The sequence below is a fragment of the Accipiter gentilis genome, chromosome 5 (genome assembly GCF_929443795.1).
Source record: "Accipiter gentilis chromosome 5, bAccGen1.1, whole genome shotgun sequence".
NCBI classification, from domain to species: domain Eukaryota; kingdom Metazoa; phylum Chordata; class Aves; order Accipitriformes; family Accipitridae; genus Astur; species Astur gentilis.
This window is the reverse complement of record NC_064884.1, coordinates 8,454,648-8,470,640: the sequence shown is the minus strand read 5'-3', so window position 1 is coordinate 8,470,640 and position 15,993 is coordinate 8,454,648. Positions and strand designations below refer to the sequence as shown.

At 54.0% G+C, this 15,993-nt stretch overlaps 1 protein-coding gene across 1 annotated transcript in view; it reads right to left on the bottom strand.

The window, feature by feature from the left end:
* BCL9L (BCL9 like) overlaps positions 1-15,841 on the bottom strand; it is a 69,652-nt gene extending 53,811 nt beyond the window's left edge. The window contains exon 1 of the mRNA XM_049799318.1: positions 15,815-15,841. The gene's annotated coding sequence lies outside the window, so the exon portion shown is untranslated. The remainder of the gene's footprint in view (positions 1-15,814) is intronic.
* Positions 15,842-15,993: the final 152 nt, after the last annotated feature.

Here is a 15,993-nt window from a genome sequence, read left to right as displayed (position 1 = left end):
TTTTTGCCGATGAGGATGTCGGGAGTACACAGAAGCTGGGTCTCAAGCCTCCTCCAAGGCTCTGGGACTTGTTCATTCCCACTGCCTCTCCACAACACCAGCCCCAAGCTCAGACCTTCGCAAGACCCCTGTGGGCGAGGCCCTCATTACACTTATGAATATGATTAATTAGGTCCAATTAACTATACTGGAATTAATGATGTGACTCACAGTTAGCTGGAGCTGCCTCTCTGCAAAGCACTTCCCCAGTGGCTCACTCCAGTCCCAGACCAACCCCCAGCAGAGGCCCCGGGGACGGAAGAGCACAGATGAATTGGGATGAAGGAAATGAGTCTGGGGCTGAAAAATGCCTGTTTTAGGAGCAGCCCTCTGCTATGCCGACCCATGTAGGTACAGAGCAGGGAGCCGGGGGCAGCTCCAGCGTTAAATCCACAGAGCTGGCACACAGGCTCATCCTGTGTTCCCCCAGAAAGGCAAAGGTCCAGCGAGGAGGTAGAAGAGGCTTCGTTACTGCTGCGGAGGTCGACTCTGGCCTAAAAATGTCTTTTCAGCTCTCCCTGTGCAGGACCCTGGGTCTTGCCCATCCCTAAACAGACTCCTGGCCACAGTACCCTCTTCTCCCCTCAGACACTGGCACGGATCCTACCCCACAGCCTCCCAAGTCCCTGCTGCACCTCCTTCTCCTGCGGGCTGCGTAGCAAGGTTTCAATCCCACTTTGGTTTTGATGGCATCACAAAGCTGTTGCTCAGGGAAAAGGGGAAAAAAGCCAACCCAGGAGAGGCCCCAGGTTTGCACCCAGCCCTGCAGCCAGCTGGGGAAGAATGGGCTCCCTCATTTCATGCACGTTGGGAGCTTGAGCCAGACAGCCGCCACCAGCAGGCAGCTGCGAGGAGCCTGTGCTACCTCTGTCACCTCTGCAGCTGCCTAGGCAGCCAGACCAACCTGGACAGAATCATGGGTGCCCAGCTTGGCTTCTCTGCTCCTTTCAAATGGGATCCCAGCCCGCTTCCTTTGCACTAACCTATTAACCATCGCATCTCCAGCAGGCCAAGGCCATTCACCCACGGCAACCAGAAGAAACTGGGAAGCGCAAAGACAACACGTGAAGCGATGCAGCCAGCCAGCCACAATCTCCTGCTCAGCATCCTCATGGCAGAGCTGGGCCCTGGCCCCCCTCCATACGCCGGGATTTTCCTATGCTGCAGTCCTAAAGGCAAAAGACAGCCTGCGCTGGAGTACCAGAAGAGAATTTAATCAAGCTGAGCTGTCCTCTTCCCAAATGGAAATAGGCTGCTGCAGCCACAGCACAGCTGACACACCATCGTGTAGCAAAGACAAACTCCTGACACGGTTCCAGGATCACAAAGACACCGAGGCTTGGGATCCTGGGTGCCTTGCTATTCCTGCAACATCAGATGCACTCATAACGCCTATATGGGTGCGAGCATGACATAGCTCTTCAAGCCTTCTTTCCCTTCTTGTGACTCCCGCATGTTCTGAACGCCAGCCTCACCCTCCCACCGCCTCAGGTGCTTGGTGCAGCCCGGGGGAAGTCATTCTGTGTCTGCCACCGCACGGTGCACAAAGTCCTGATGCTGCTGGGGTACTGGCACAGGAGATGAGCTTAACTCCTACCACAGCAGCCTGGCCTCAGGTGGCCTCTGCTACATGCTCTAGCTCTATTTGGGCCGCTCCTTGCATGGGGTCCTGCAGCGCCATTTGCTTGGCTGTCCCCGGTCTCAGGACACCGCCGCTTGGCCCCTGGCGAGCAGCAAACCGAGAAAAGGCTGAGGGAGGGAGGGAGCTTCTGCCACCTGGTCGAGGCAGGAGAGCCAGAGCCGGTCAGGCAGGCTGCGGGGCTGGGCAGCTGCCAGCAGGGCAGGCCACCCAGCCTGCTGCCAGCAGCGCCCGCGGGGTGCAAAGGGTTAAACCATTTAGCGAGGCCACCAGCGTGATAAATGCAGCCATCGGCAAAGCCGGCGCCTCCCACCGCCACCCAGGGCTCGGGCTGGCTGGGGAGCGGGAAGGTGGCTGGCAGCGGGGCGGGTGGGGAGAGGAGGGGGGGGACTCTTATCCTGATACGGCGCCTTCCTCCCAAGTGCGGGTTTGGAAAAACTGAGCAGGCAGGGCTGGCTCTGGAATCGCAGCGCCTCGGTGACACAAAGCCAGCAGCTCCCTCGCCGAAAGGACGGGCGGGCAGGCGGGCTCGGCCCAGCGCCCCGGGCCGCAGGGGGCGAGCCTGGCAGGGGGCGGGCAGGAGGGAGCCGGGGCTCCGGGCAGGAACGCGGCGCTCCCCCCGCAGTAGCCAGGTTTCCCTTCCCTGTGGCATTCCTGGCCGGCCGGGCCAGGCAGAAGCGGGGCCTGCGGGAGATTTCGGGTCTGGGCAAAACAGGCGGGCGGCTCTCGGCTGCTGCCGTCGCATTCCTCAGCTTCCCCCTCCGCACCGAGGCCACGCTCCGCTCCGCCAGCCTGTCCGCTGACCACCCCGCTCTGGTCCCCGCCTGCCAAAGCGGACCCCCGGAGCAGCCTCGGCACATAACAGCGCGTGCCGTGCACACGCAAACGCACGTCGTGGACGGGCAAATCTTCACGCGTGTACGCCAGCGACGGGTGTTAGAGACGGTGCTGGGGCAGACACGGTTTCTGCAGGCATGCAGGAGCATGTGCAACCACAAACAGCAGGAAGGGAGCACAGCACACGAGTGCCAGCTCCGCTGCAGACAGAGCACCAGCGAGTCTGCAGTGCATCGTACCGGGGGATAATGAGACAGTCAAGGAAGGTGCAGGAACAGCTTTTGCTGTCCCTCCTACTACAGCCTTACAGTAAGGCAGAACTAGGAACAGAGTAATCCCTCCCTTTGATTTATTTACTCAGTGCCTTCATCTCCAGAGGGCTCCTGGAAGCTTGGTCACTGCAGACACTCAAGCCCTGTGTCAGCAAGATCAGGAGAGTTTTTCAGGGAGGTCACAAGCCTGACACAAATTCAATTTTATTCAATGTCTCTATTAGTATTTGGGGTCACTCGAAATCACCGCTCTGTAAATGGGGTCATAACAGGAAAAGTTAGCGAGCTGCTGCCTTGCGCCATCTGCCAGCACAACAAGGACTTGTGTTGCTGGTAACCTGGACTAGCGCTTGCTGCGCCCACTCCCACACACGCAGTCACCATTCCCAAGAGAGTCATGCACACCTTGGCGTGTGCAACGCCTCAAGCACACAAATCTCTAACTGGGTGAAACGCCTCTCCCCCAGCATCTCAGGGGCAGACCTGTTTTGCAAAGAAGCAGGGCACATACCCTGGCACACAGGGCTGATGCAGCCAGACTCACCTGCATCAACACCCAGCTGCCTAGCTAGACCCATCTGTCCCATGTGCTCCAGGGAGGGCAACCGCCTGAGTAAAGCCACAGGCTCTACTTGTGCATTCAGGCTCTGCTCCCATTTCTGCTCCATGGGTTTCCACCCAGCCCTTGCTCATCTGCACACCAGTCTCCCAAAACACGCGTGCATTCGTGCAAGTCTGATGGTACTTTCCTGCCAGAGGTGCCAAGCACCTCAGCTGACTGCCAGGGCAACGCTACAGAATTCGGGATGAGGACAAGGTCCTCCTTGCTGGCACCACCCCACCCCTGCCTAACTACTTGTTGCTTGCACTGCAGTTTCCTCTCGTGTTCCACATTTCTCCACCTCCCTCCAGGCTGTCGCAACAGCGTGCCCCCCGCATCCACCACAGACACGGAGCCACTGTCAAACCCCAGCCTGCCTTCTCCACAGCACCCAGCAAGGCGAGCGCAGCGCGCTGGAGGCCGGCTGCCTCTCCCCGGGTGTCAGCGTTGCTGAATGCTCATGCTACTGCCTGCCACGGGCAGACGGCTACAGCGGAACGCACGCAGAGGGCCCGCTTCTCCAGCCTTGGGAGTGCTCGAGCATCCCCCCGCTGCCTGGCCAGAGGGCCGAGGAGGATACAGGAGTGGACAGAGGAAGGTGTGCGTGTCCCCCGGCGAAGGGGGCTGCTCTGCGCGCACAAGCCGGCCTCACGCCACCTCCGACCCGCGGCCCGGGACACACCGGCGTGCACAGGAGGCTGCAGGCATCTCCTGCCCGAAGCTGGCGCGGGGCTGCCCGGGCGCAGCTCCTCGGGCGGGGCCCGCCGGCTCCGGTGGAGAGAACCGGGCAGCGGCCCCCGGCCCGGCCCGGCCCGGCCCGGGGTGGCGGAGGGCGGGCCGGCCGCGGCGGAGGGCAGCGGGCTCCATCCCCGGCGCTGGCAGCGCAGTCCGGGCCGGCTGCCCGCACTGGCCGGCCGGGCGGGGCGGGACGCCCACCGGCAGCGCGCGGGGCTGGCGCCGGGGCCCGGCGGCGCCACCTGGCGGGCGCGGGCGGCGCAGCGGCTGTGCCACCGCTCCCGGGAGCCGCCGCCGCCGCGGGCAGCAGCCCGGGGGGGGCTGGCGGGCAGAGCAGAGCAGAACAGACGGGGGGAGCAAGGCACGGCGGTGACGGCCCGGCCCGGCCCCTCCCGGGGCACCCAGGGGCTCCCGCCGCGGCGGCGCAGGCGTCCCGTTCTCCTCCTCCAGCCAGGGAGAGGGGGGCTGCGCCAACGGCGGCCAGATTCTCCCTCTACGCCCCACGCCGAGATGCAGCACCAGAGCTGGGACGAGAAACACTAGAAAACACGTTGCCTTGTTGTATTTACCCTGTTTTCGCTCTCAGACGATGCAAAGGAGATGCAGCTATCTCCAGGGCGATGCACGGCAGAATAGCAGCATGTGCGCACAGCAGAAGGGGATGTTTTAATTAAGAGGAAAAGAAGAAACCGTGGCTCCAGCGAAAGATGCCAAACGGAGCTTTAACATCCAGGCGCAGAAGCGAGGAAATGGATTTCCGCAGCAGGCAATACATCCTCGCCCCTGCGCTAGAATACGAAGAGCTAAACGAACCCTCCGTCCCCGCCAGCAGCAGCGGCTTACAGCTGGCACCTGAACCATTAAATCACGCCTTCCTGCACAGACAGCCCTTCCTGAATATCTGTGTAACAGGTACCTTAACGCACTTCACAACTGCCGTATTTATATGGCATAGATGCTGAGAGCCAAGCGTCAAAATCCTCTCCCACCGGTGGAAGGCAATGCAAGGGGTTGCAGGAATGTTGCAGGTCTGGTAGCAAAGGCGGGCAGAGCCCGAGCACCAAATACAGAGGTTGGCCTGGCCATGGCTAATGAGGTCAGCCAGGTGTCGAGGTGGTTGGCCAGGACAAAAACAGAGGCAGGAGCTGGGTTTAGATGGGCAGAGATGGAGGGAGGCTGCCAAAGCCCTGTTGGCTCTCCAGCAGCGTGACTAGACAGGGTGAGGAAGAGCGGAGGCCAGAGTGGTAAGGCTGAAGCAACCTAGCTGCTAGCCCCACTACATGTGGGGCTGAGTAACAGAAGGAGAACCCTCCTAAGAAGGGGCTTGGGGAACATGTCCGCCACTGCCCCTTCCTCCTTCAAATGCAACCTCTCAGAAAACACCAGGGCACAGTTACTTAAGGAACAAAGAAGCCCACAAATGACAATTCATTAAGATGTAGTATCGCAATTGTTTGCGACTTCCTGCATGCACTCTTAATCTACCAAGCCAAAGCACAATTTTCTTGGGCAAAGCAAAAGGCAGCAAAAAGGTGATAGCGCAAAAGCCTGGAGCAGCATCTCCCCCCTTATTGTCTCTCAACCATACAGCAGTCACAACACCGGCTTGGTCTTTGCAGAAACAGGCAGGAAAATCCTTTAGCTATAACAAAGAGCACAGTATGTACCACCCTGGTGCTGGCTTCCCAGGCCACCAGAGACAACAGTGGACCCAAAGCAGGAGAGACCTTTGGGGTGAGCGAGCAGGCTCGTGGGCAGTAGGTGTCCAGGACTCCCTTTCATAGCTGCAGGACACAGAAAAGACCAAGCTAAAGACCACATAAGCAGAATTACTTCATCCCTCATGGTCTTGCCATATTTCCTCAATTCCTCCCTCCAACCGCTGCCTTCATTCCAGTTATTAGAAGCCTTGCAAGCTTCCCCATCCTCTGACAGCCACAGCTCCCTGTCCAAGCTGGAAAAGGGGAATGAGACAGGGGGAAAGGGAGAAAGGAGTTTTTCCAGAAGCCAATGAAACGCAACTGTGAACACAGTTCCCATGGTAACAGCAGGATCCAGGGGAAGAAAAGGGAATGCAAATCGGATTATCAAGGGGATGAACAGGCAGGGACTAACGAACCAGTTGCATCCGCCAGCCAAGCCAGGCCACTCAAACACCACCTGCACTGCGTGCCCGAGTACCTGATGCCCTCCTCACCTTAATGCCTGCCCAGAGAGCTCTCTTTGCAGCAGTTTGCCCTGCTCCAGAGTCACCCAGTGAGGCAAGGTCCCCGCAGCACAACAGGGCTCATAGAGGTCACTGAGGGAGTCCTACCGCCACCACTCCCAGCCCAGCAACTTTCCCGAGTGGAGCAGTCCCCCTGTAATTGATGCAATATATTACTTTCACTGTCTGACATCTTAACTGTAAATGAGGAGGAGGCTCAAAAATGCCCTGAACATAAAAAAATCAAAGAGAAGTAACTCACGAGACCCAAGATTTATGCTCCTCCACCCACAGGGGAAGCAGGGTACTCCTCCGTGACATTCTACCAAGGACTCGCGCTTTGCGGAGCGCTTACAGTGAAATCAAGGCGGCTTTCAATACAGCCAGGAGGAGAAGCACAGCACCTTGCATCAGATGGATTTAGACTAGCACATCCAAGAGCAGCAGAGCCTGTTCCAGCAGGGTTCCCAGGCTTGGGAACAATCTTCCCAGCCTGAGAAAGGACTACAGCACCTCAGCTGCTCTCTAGATCCAGCTGTCCCTGCACTGCTCATGCTGTTCACTGCATGCCTTCTCTGCCGGTGCTTCCCAGCCTGGAAAGGGTTAAGTCTCAAAAGCACCTCCTGGGGTTTTGCTACTTCTTTTCTGCTCTGTTTTATTTCCTCAAAGGCAGAGATCAGCTGCCTGGATCTGGCTTGACCTCACAGCAGAGCCCACAGCCACCCCCTCTGCAGCACAGATTGCCTGTGTGCGGGGCGGGGGGGGGCGGGCACGGGAGGGACGCATAGATTTGCCGTGCTGGAGCCCTTTTGGAGACAGGCATGAATATTTCATGACAGGGAGACGATGCTTCATCGGCATCATGCAGATGTGGATTTGCGCTGTGCTGTCGGGGACACAAAAGGACAGAGAGCCCAGGTCAGCAGCACTCTCCAGCTCCCAGGGAGCCCACCAAGAAGAGAAGCCTCCCAAGGGTAAAGGAGCCTCCTCTGCCCACATTTGCTCTGCAGGGCCAGCGTATGAGGAGCCACAGGTGGTGCCAGCAGCTCCCGCACAAACCTGCCATCCTCTACCTGGGAGCAATATCCCAGCAGAGAAAGCTGCACGTTGGCCTCATCTGGGGAGGAGTAGAGGGACAGCCCTGTCAGTCCCCAGCACATCCCCAGTACCATAGTGCTCTGCCAGAAGGCTGCACCAGCCCCAAAATACAAGATGTAACCAGATGGTCATTCGTAACTGGAGCCCAGGTTTCAAGAAAGGCACACTATCCAATCGGAACCAGAAAAGACATCTCTAGGGGGGCTGGACTGCATTTGGCACAACCTGTATAGACACCCTTTGATTCAGGCACTCATTACAGCTTCTCCCATTCAAAAGCAGAGTGAGGTTTGAGATGCCTGTTTGGACTCTTTGCAATATGTAGAGTGGCTCCTGCTGAAGAGTCTCTGAAAGTCTGGCACAGAAGGAGCACTTGTGTCTCTGGAGCACGTGTACAGGGCAGAAAGAAAATGGACTGAACAGCATGAGGCAGGACTGCCTAGAGCAGGGCTAAGCTCATCTCTGAAACTCTCAAGCATGATCTAGCAGCAAAAATATCAGGGGTCTAGTACCAAAGTGTATTCCTATTGGGAATCCTGAGTGGAAGAAACGACTGGCTGCCCTGGTTCAAGTCTCCCAAAATCCAGCCATGCAGCAGCAATGCCAACAGGAGGAAGGAGTGAGATTTCGGCAAGGGGAGCCTGTGGAAGACCACAGCTCCGGAAGTTAATTGAGACAAAGCTGCTACACTTTTCTTGGACGCAAATTCGAGTGGGAGGTGTTTGTTACTGCCAATACATTTTTCCTCATACACAGTTCTTCCACATGAGGTTGAACCGTTAAGCGTTGACAGTGCATCTGTTAAAATTGGCTCTAGAAACCAAATGTTCTTGAAAATAAAGAGAGAAACATGCTGTGCTCGCCCTTCATCTTCCCAGCCATCCAGCTCCCAGTACCAAGGAGAAAAGCCATGTGGAGCAGCCCACATGCACATGGGTGGCCCAAGAGTGGCCATGTTTCAAGTACCCCTCTGCATGAAAGGTGCAGCAGGCTGAGGAACAAGAAGATCCCCAAGGATGGCAAGACTTGGCAAAAGGGCAGCACAACAATGTCAGGCTTGTTGCTACTGATAATATAAGGCTTCAAGGAAAGGACCCACAGAAGATCTGGGAGAAGGGGTCTTCCCAATATTTCAAATTCCTCTCCCACTTTCCGTTTTCTTTTTACAACTGCATTTCTGTCCTACCTCCCATGGCAGCTACCTTGGGCTTAGAGCAAACAGTGAGCCTGCTTCTTCAGAAAGATCCTGCACCCAGCAGATAGCACTGGGATCACCACTGACTACAAGCACTGGAAGAGGACATCCCTGCAAAGAGAGGAAGATGATCTTCCCCCAAGGTCATGAAATCTTTTCTTCAGATGAAGAAGAAGAAAAAAAAAAAATAGAAAGGCCAATGCAGCCTCCTCACTTGACTCCTTTTAATTAGTAACCATCTGGTTTTAAGAAGAGCTGTCAACCAATGTAGAGCATTTGGCAAGCTTCCTCAGCTGCTGCTCTCCCAACTTCAGTTCTTCTTGGAAACACTTTAAGCCCCGAGACGCCAAAAGGAAATGAAAAGAAAAGCGAGAAAGAGCACGCGAGAGTGAAGCAGAAGAGCAAGGATGCAGTATAAACTAGCAGACAGAGCGAGACATTCCCCAGTTCCACTTGCAGGTCGGGGAGCAAACTGCAAACGCTGCTGGCCATCCAATAGCCGGGAAACCTCCCACCCACCCAGCCAGCCACGCGGGAGGAACTGCAATACCTCAAGCACCATATTTCAAACAAGCCGTTACAAATCCCTTGACATTTTCCGGAAGTTGGGCTGCTCAATTCAGCGTCCTGGCCAAATTCCAACTTCGGAAGTGACTTCTCATCTTCGTAAATTCCCTCCCTCACTTCAATTTCTTCTTTGTCCCAACCACTGTGTGAACGGCACTGTGTGCCTGCAGTTACGTGTGCTGCACCAGCAGTGTTCATCCACCAGGATAGACACGGACAATCTTACAAACAAAACACATCCTGCTCCATGGACAAGAGCTGTGATGCTCTTCCTCAAGTGCTGCCCTGGTTCTGCCTGTTGCCACACTCTGCTCAAATAGAGGGGTGCCATTCTCCACTGAGTTAAACCTGCAGGTGCAAAGGGAGCTTTCCACCTATCTTGTGGACGGAGCGAGGAGGCAGGCAAACTGTTCTGCTCTGCAAAGCTCCCAGGCTGCCTCGCTCTCCAAGCTACAAACGCTCAAGTCCGCAGGCATGCTCTGCCAGCACAAGCCCTTTTGCTCTTTTCAGGGAAGCAGCCGCACTGGTAGCAAAGCTGGGCAACAGGAGCTGGGCTGCAGCATTTTTGTGAGTCCTGCCTGCCTCATTAACATTCAGCACATGGCTCAAGCAGCTTTTAGATTACTCTTTCCTGACTCTGGGACCTCGTGCGTGAGTCAGAGGCTGGCACATTTGCTTCCCCTGATCCCTGCGAGCCCCCAACACATGGCAAACTACATTTTGAACAGTTCCCTTAATTTCTGTGTGCAGACAACCTTCTTCTCACTTTTGCAAAGAAGCAGAGTCATCCTCTACTCCCCCAAACAGCACCACGTGCACACAGACCACCACCCTCTTTTCTCACAGACTCATTCAGATGTTGCAGTACCCTCTTGTAAGCAGGTACATCAGACTCCCCTACACTCACACCCCCTCCACTCATTTCCACCCCGGCTCCCATATGGTGCTTCAGCTGCCCATGAAGCACATGTAGAAGCCAGCAACTTTTCCTTTCTTCAGACCCATGGTAATGGGGTACAGGCACAGCTGAAGGAGCGGAGGATCCCCATGTTAAATACATTAATGCCTCACTATGAACAGGGCAGATATTGTTTCCCAATGCACTTCTGCAGTTCTGTCGTACACAGAAAGAGTCCAAGATCCAAACCTACGAGATCCTCCCGTTATGCCTGCCCTGACATTCACCAGCCTGTCAAAGCAGCAGAGCTGTAATCTTGTTGACTCCTGACCCACGAGAAAAAAGCAAGCACTAAATTCCTTATTAGAGCATCTGAAACCACCAGAGACCTGCACCTGATTAGCATTCTCACACATTTCCAGAGGGGCAGACGAGCAGGTTTCAGCTGCCCTGATCTGCACACAGCTACGAGATATTCTCACTTTCCGTCTCAGGAGCTGCACAAGACTTGGGCTCAGCTGGGATACCCACTGTCGACGGGGCAGTGGGAGCTCAGGAACTTTCTCACATCCACTTCTTTTAAGAGGATGAGTGTGCTGGTCTAACACTCTTGGGACTGAAAATCCCCATGCAGGGAACAAGGACGCACCCAGGCAGGCCAGAGGGAAACACATGTGGGTCATCCAGCCTGGACCATCTCCCCGTGAGCCTCGACAAGGCCAATTTACACCAAAGGACCAAAAGTGAAAGGCTGTGGATGCCGTTCCTCTTTTCAGTTTCCCAACCTTGACTGGCGAGAACAAAGTTTTTCCTCCAAGCCACAGGAACCTCTGCGCAATACTTCCATCTTCCATGCTTCTCCTCCAAAGCCTTTCTTCCTTGTCTATTAGCATTATGCAAAGCGCCCAACTGCCAATGCCAATGAGACTTCAGGCAGAAATCCATCTATTTCTCCCCTCCAGCTCTTAATTAACATGTGGGCTTTAATTACATTTCCCATATTCACAACAAAATATGTCCCTCTCTTCCACCTGTCCTCCCCAAGACCATTACAAGAGCCCTAATAATAATAATCATCAGCAGCAGCAGTCTACCCTGAGAGCAAGACGGGGGGCACCTGCTCCATCTTCCCATGTTACCCCATCCCACCTAGCCCCCCCCAGTCACTCGGAGAGCTGCAGGCCCTGGTCCCGTGCCAATGGAGAGGGGTGGAAGCACTGCTAACAGGTTGGCACAACATATTGCCAGGGCTGGATAGTGCCTGCAGGCTTTGGCTGCAGCGAAAGACATTACAGTTCAAGGGTGGACACAGAAACAACGGCAATTTGGAGAGGTATTAGGGATTCTCTTGTTTTCAAAGGTAAGGATGGGCCACCCTCCTGCTGAAGAAGCTCTGTCCTCACTATTTATACAATTACTGCCAGACAGCTTTGCAGTAACACTCAGCTGGTTCACAGACCTATGCAGTAGGAAAAAAAAAAAAAAAAAAAAATCAAATTGGGGGGGGAACTTTCTAACCAACCTTCCCATTCTCAGTGATCCAGCCGCTAGAAAAGCAATCACCTTAGTAAATCACAAAGCATCCATTTCCTGGGAGAAAGTGAAAACTGAGAAATCCTTCCCTATCCAGCCAGATTGGAGCAGGCAAGAAGCTGATACAATTCACCCAAGCATGGACCTCGGTGCAGTCAGGTTTTCATAAAGCTCAGGCATTTGTCTAAAGGTAACTCAAACTGCTACCATTCTCCTCCAAACTCCAGGAACCTCACCCAGATGCAGTCTATCACGGTGGAGAGACGGAGTCCTGTGCAACATCAACCTTGGATTTCCAAACTCAAAATCAGAATCAGCTCTCAGACAGACTACTTCATCTGAATGTTCAAAATTCACCAGTCACCTGGTGGCTTTGTCCACTTAGAGAGGTCTGGGAAATGAGATTTTCCTTAGTTGATACTTTACGCCTCAGACTTTCAGTGCTCCTCAAAGACAATCTCTAGCCCTCCCAGCAGCAAACGGTAAGGCAATACTGAACTGAAAATCAATCTACGCAATGTTTGGTTTAGTTTGCAGACAGACCGAAGACAGCGAGCTGCCCACCTCTTCCATTGCCGAGTTCTGGAAAATTAGCAATACTTCACAGAGCAGACGTGACATCAGGCTCTTGGGACAGAGACAATAACATAAGTGCAGCATTGAGGTGATGGTAACACAAAGGAGACATACGGAGGACTAAAAGTATGGCCTGGACAGAGTCCGCAAGGCAAGGACTGCATGATCCAAACATACAGCTAAGCGCACCCTCAGTAACTTGGACAGAAATAAGAGCTCCCAGCAGAGCTCCACGTGCGCATGCCATGAGCACAGACGGGGTCTCTGCTGCTCGCAGAAACCCGTATCCCTCCTCATAGTCCAATGATGCAAGAAAACCAAGTAATTGCCCGAGAAAGAGAGTGTCGTTAAGTGTGGCAGAAGGGAGACGATGTCCCTTTAAATGTGACTAAAGTGTTGTCAATGGATCTGCCATGGTAGAGGAGTTAATCCCCCCCCAGCCCCTCTCAGCCACTGTGATGGGATAATTAGATGCGAGGGCTCAGCACAGATGATGCTCCAGTTGCTTAGCAACTAATGGTTTCCATGGAAATGGCAAAGCACAGCCTTCAGAGCAGTAAGTGAGCAGTGCAGCAGGGCAGGGAAAGATGCCTTAAACTCCTGCACTGATCCTCTCCTCCAGAATCACTCGGAGGCCTTGAGGTATTAGGGGAATGAGAAGGGGGTGCCTTAAAGACACAACATCCCTGTTCCAAGCAGCAGTAACAAGAAAAGGTGGTTTTTTTCGTTGAGTTTTTTTTTGTTTTGGTTTTGTTTTTTTTTTAAGACTAAACTTTCAGTGACAAGGTCCTCCTGAACTCGGTGACTCTCCACTAGCAGGACGAGTGAAGCTGAATCACACAGAGTGGTCTCACGCAAAGGCTCATGCCCCGATACACAGGTCAGTCTGCTGTAAGCAGCTGAATGTGATTCCAGCATCAGTTCTCATACCCAGGGGCTGAGGGGTGAACACACACATATTTAGATTTTCAGCACTGTCCCATAAGAAGCCATGTGCAGACATCCAGCCTGGCCATGAACCAGCAGGCAAGAGGAGGTTTCCTCTCAATTCTGCAGCTCCGCAACACATACAAGAGCGACACCGGCTATAAAACATGACGAGTCTCGCCAGCATAACAGAGATCAGATTTATTAACCTTAGCCCTAATCTGTCATCTGGTACTTCCTTCAACACAACCAATTGCTACTGCTTTACTACCACGCTCCCTGCACCGAGTCAGCATCCCACTGTTTCTGAGCATCGCAGCCATGACCTGCATCACTTTTCACTAAATACTGCACGTGTGCTGGCCGTGCAGCTGCACTGCTGCAAGCCACAATCTTGTCATCTCACGAGCTGAGCTGAGACAAGCTCTGTTTGTATTTCGATAAGAGAGCTCTGGGACACTTAGATGGGGTTGTTGGTTCAGTACTAGGTGGTTTTCACCCCCTTCACATGACACAGGATTGGCCTGCATCGCTGCCTGCTTGCAAATGACAGCTTTACATGTTAAAGCTCTGCAAACATCTCAAGCTCTCAAGCCCAGAAGGAGGCCTGGAAACTCGCATCACAAAGACAAGCCCTGCTCTCCTACACTCCCCTCCATCCAGCCCCGCACTTGTGACAAGAAGTGTCCCTTGCAGATACAGTGAGCAGACTGTCCCTTGGGCACTGGCTGCAGCACACGCACTCACTGGTTTTCCCCTTCCCACCTGGGAGGAGACTGGCAGCACGTGCTCTGCTCTCTTCTTGGCAGAAAGCACGCAAAATGGAGAATAGGGTAGACTCCTCCCTTGGGCAGCAGCTGAACTGGGAGATGACACCTACTGCAGGTGAGGGGCAGCCAGGCTGGGCTCTGGGACCCCAGCGTGTGTTGGTCGAAGCCACTGACTCTGAGATGCTGTATGGCTCCTTCCTCCCCTTGCTGCATGCATTAGCTTGCCCTCCCTGCAAAGCTGGGGGGGATTCCAGCTGCAACACCCAGGAGGGATGAAGCATCCTGTCAGCCAGCCTGCACTGACAGCTAATTTAACCGCAAGCAAGGTCTCCTCCCCGGAGCCCTGTCCTGATCCACCCAGCGCTTCAGGAAGGTTCAGGAGCATAGTCGCCAAAAAAGTTGCAGAGCATTTCAGACTCTGTCCCCTATGGCTTTCAAAGGGGGAAATCAAAGGGAAGCACTGCTCTTTGTTCCGTGGGGGAGCGGCACGAAAGGTGAGCGGCGGCGAGCCCGGCAGAACCAGTCGCTTCAATCGTCCGCCAGCTCACCTTTGAAGTGGTTTTAAAAATCAGGGAGGAGGGGCAGAGACCTGAGTTCAGCTCTTTTACTGCAACTTCACAGAATTTGAGGATGTGGGGGGTAAGAGACTGCCTTTCCCCCACCAGAAAAATAGTGTATCTGTTCAGAGAGAATAGAATACGGCTAATAAAAAAGGCTGTGATGCTCATCAAGTACGTCCGTTGTGTTCTCAGGTCCCGAGGAGGCTATGAACAGCTACAATGGCAGCAGCATCTACCCACAGTACCAATGGAGACACACCAGGCATCCACAGGATTAACCAGGCGCTCTGACACAGCCCCCGGTCCAGTGCTGACAGAGCAACCACCTCTCACCAGCCACAGCCTTCTCTCTGCCTTGTGTTCCCTCGCTCTCTGCTCGTCCGTACTTTCCCCACTGCCTTTCTTTAACAGAGGACTGTTTTTAACCCTGGCCCACGCAAATCCCGGGAGCTCTTTCTACATTACAGTCACAGCGTCAGCCACTTGCTGTGGCATGGGGAATTGAAGCAATGCCAACACAGCACGAGTGGCGCTGTGTGAGGACAAGCCAGGCACCTACTGTACACCCGGTACTAGGAAGATGGGGAAAAGTACCAATTACTTAATTGGAAATTAATCTCTGTTCTACTACCAGAAAAAAAAAAATATATACACACATACACACACATAAAAAAACCACAGTTGATTGGCATGACCAGTATCCACCAGCCCAGATCCCCTGCCAAGTCCACTGAGCTTGCTTCTATACAAACACCATCAGCTGGGCAAAGCTGAGACAAGAGATGATACCCTCATATCACCACAGACAAGCAGATGTCACACTGTACAAATTCAAAGCTTTCAGGAGGTGTGGAATACAAGAGCCATTTGAGCCAGACTTGAATAACAACTCTGAGTCAGAAGCCAAGTTACAGAGCTCCCCTGTCTCGAGGGGAGAGAGTGAGCTCGGATCCAACATCTTTCAGAAACAGGAGCAAATCTAGTTTCTCTGGCTTGCCAAGAAGACCTCGCACAGCACGTTCATGTGAAGCCGTAAGCCTGGCCAAAGACACCTACCCACACCTTCCACACACGCAGAAACGCACATGCAAAAGTCAGACACCCTGAGAAGCAGTGGAGCACGCTTGCAGTTACGCCTCGAATCTGAAACGTCTTTTTTCTCGATTTGCAAACAAGTCTTAATCTGAAAGGCCAGGAGAGGGGAATCAGCAAGGAAAGAGAACTGCACTTGCCCCCTGATCCCAACCTGTGTGCTTACAAAGCTTCCCTGTAGTTCTTGTGGTTGAGGTGTGCGGGAGTAGGTGAGACTGGTTTTCCGTAAAACTAACCCATCAATTGGCTTCTGTGCAGGTAACGCTCACCTGAGAAGAGCTGGCTTTGCAGAATCCAGATGTCCTGAGCCGAGACACCTGCAGCTTGTCACCTCTCTACATTTTCAGCTCCTTTCATGATGCAGATAGAGATGCTGGCTACTTTGGCCTTCTGCACATGTCAGCAGGTTCTCTTCTAACTTCTGTTTCACCTTCCAAAGCTAAAGGGG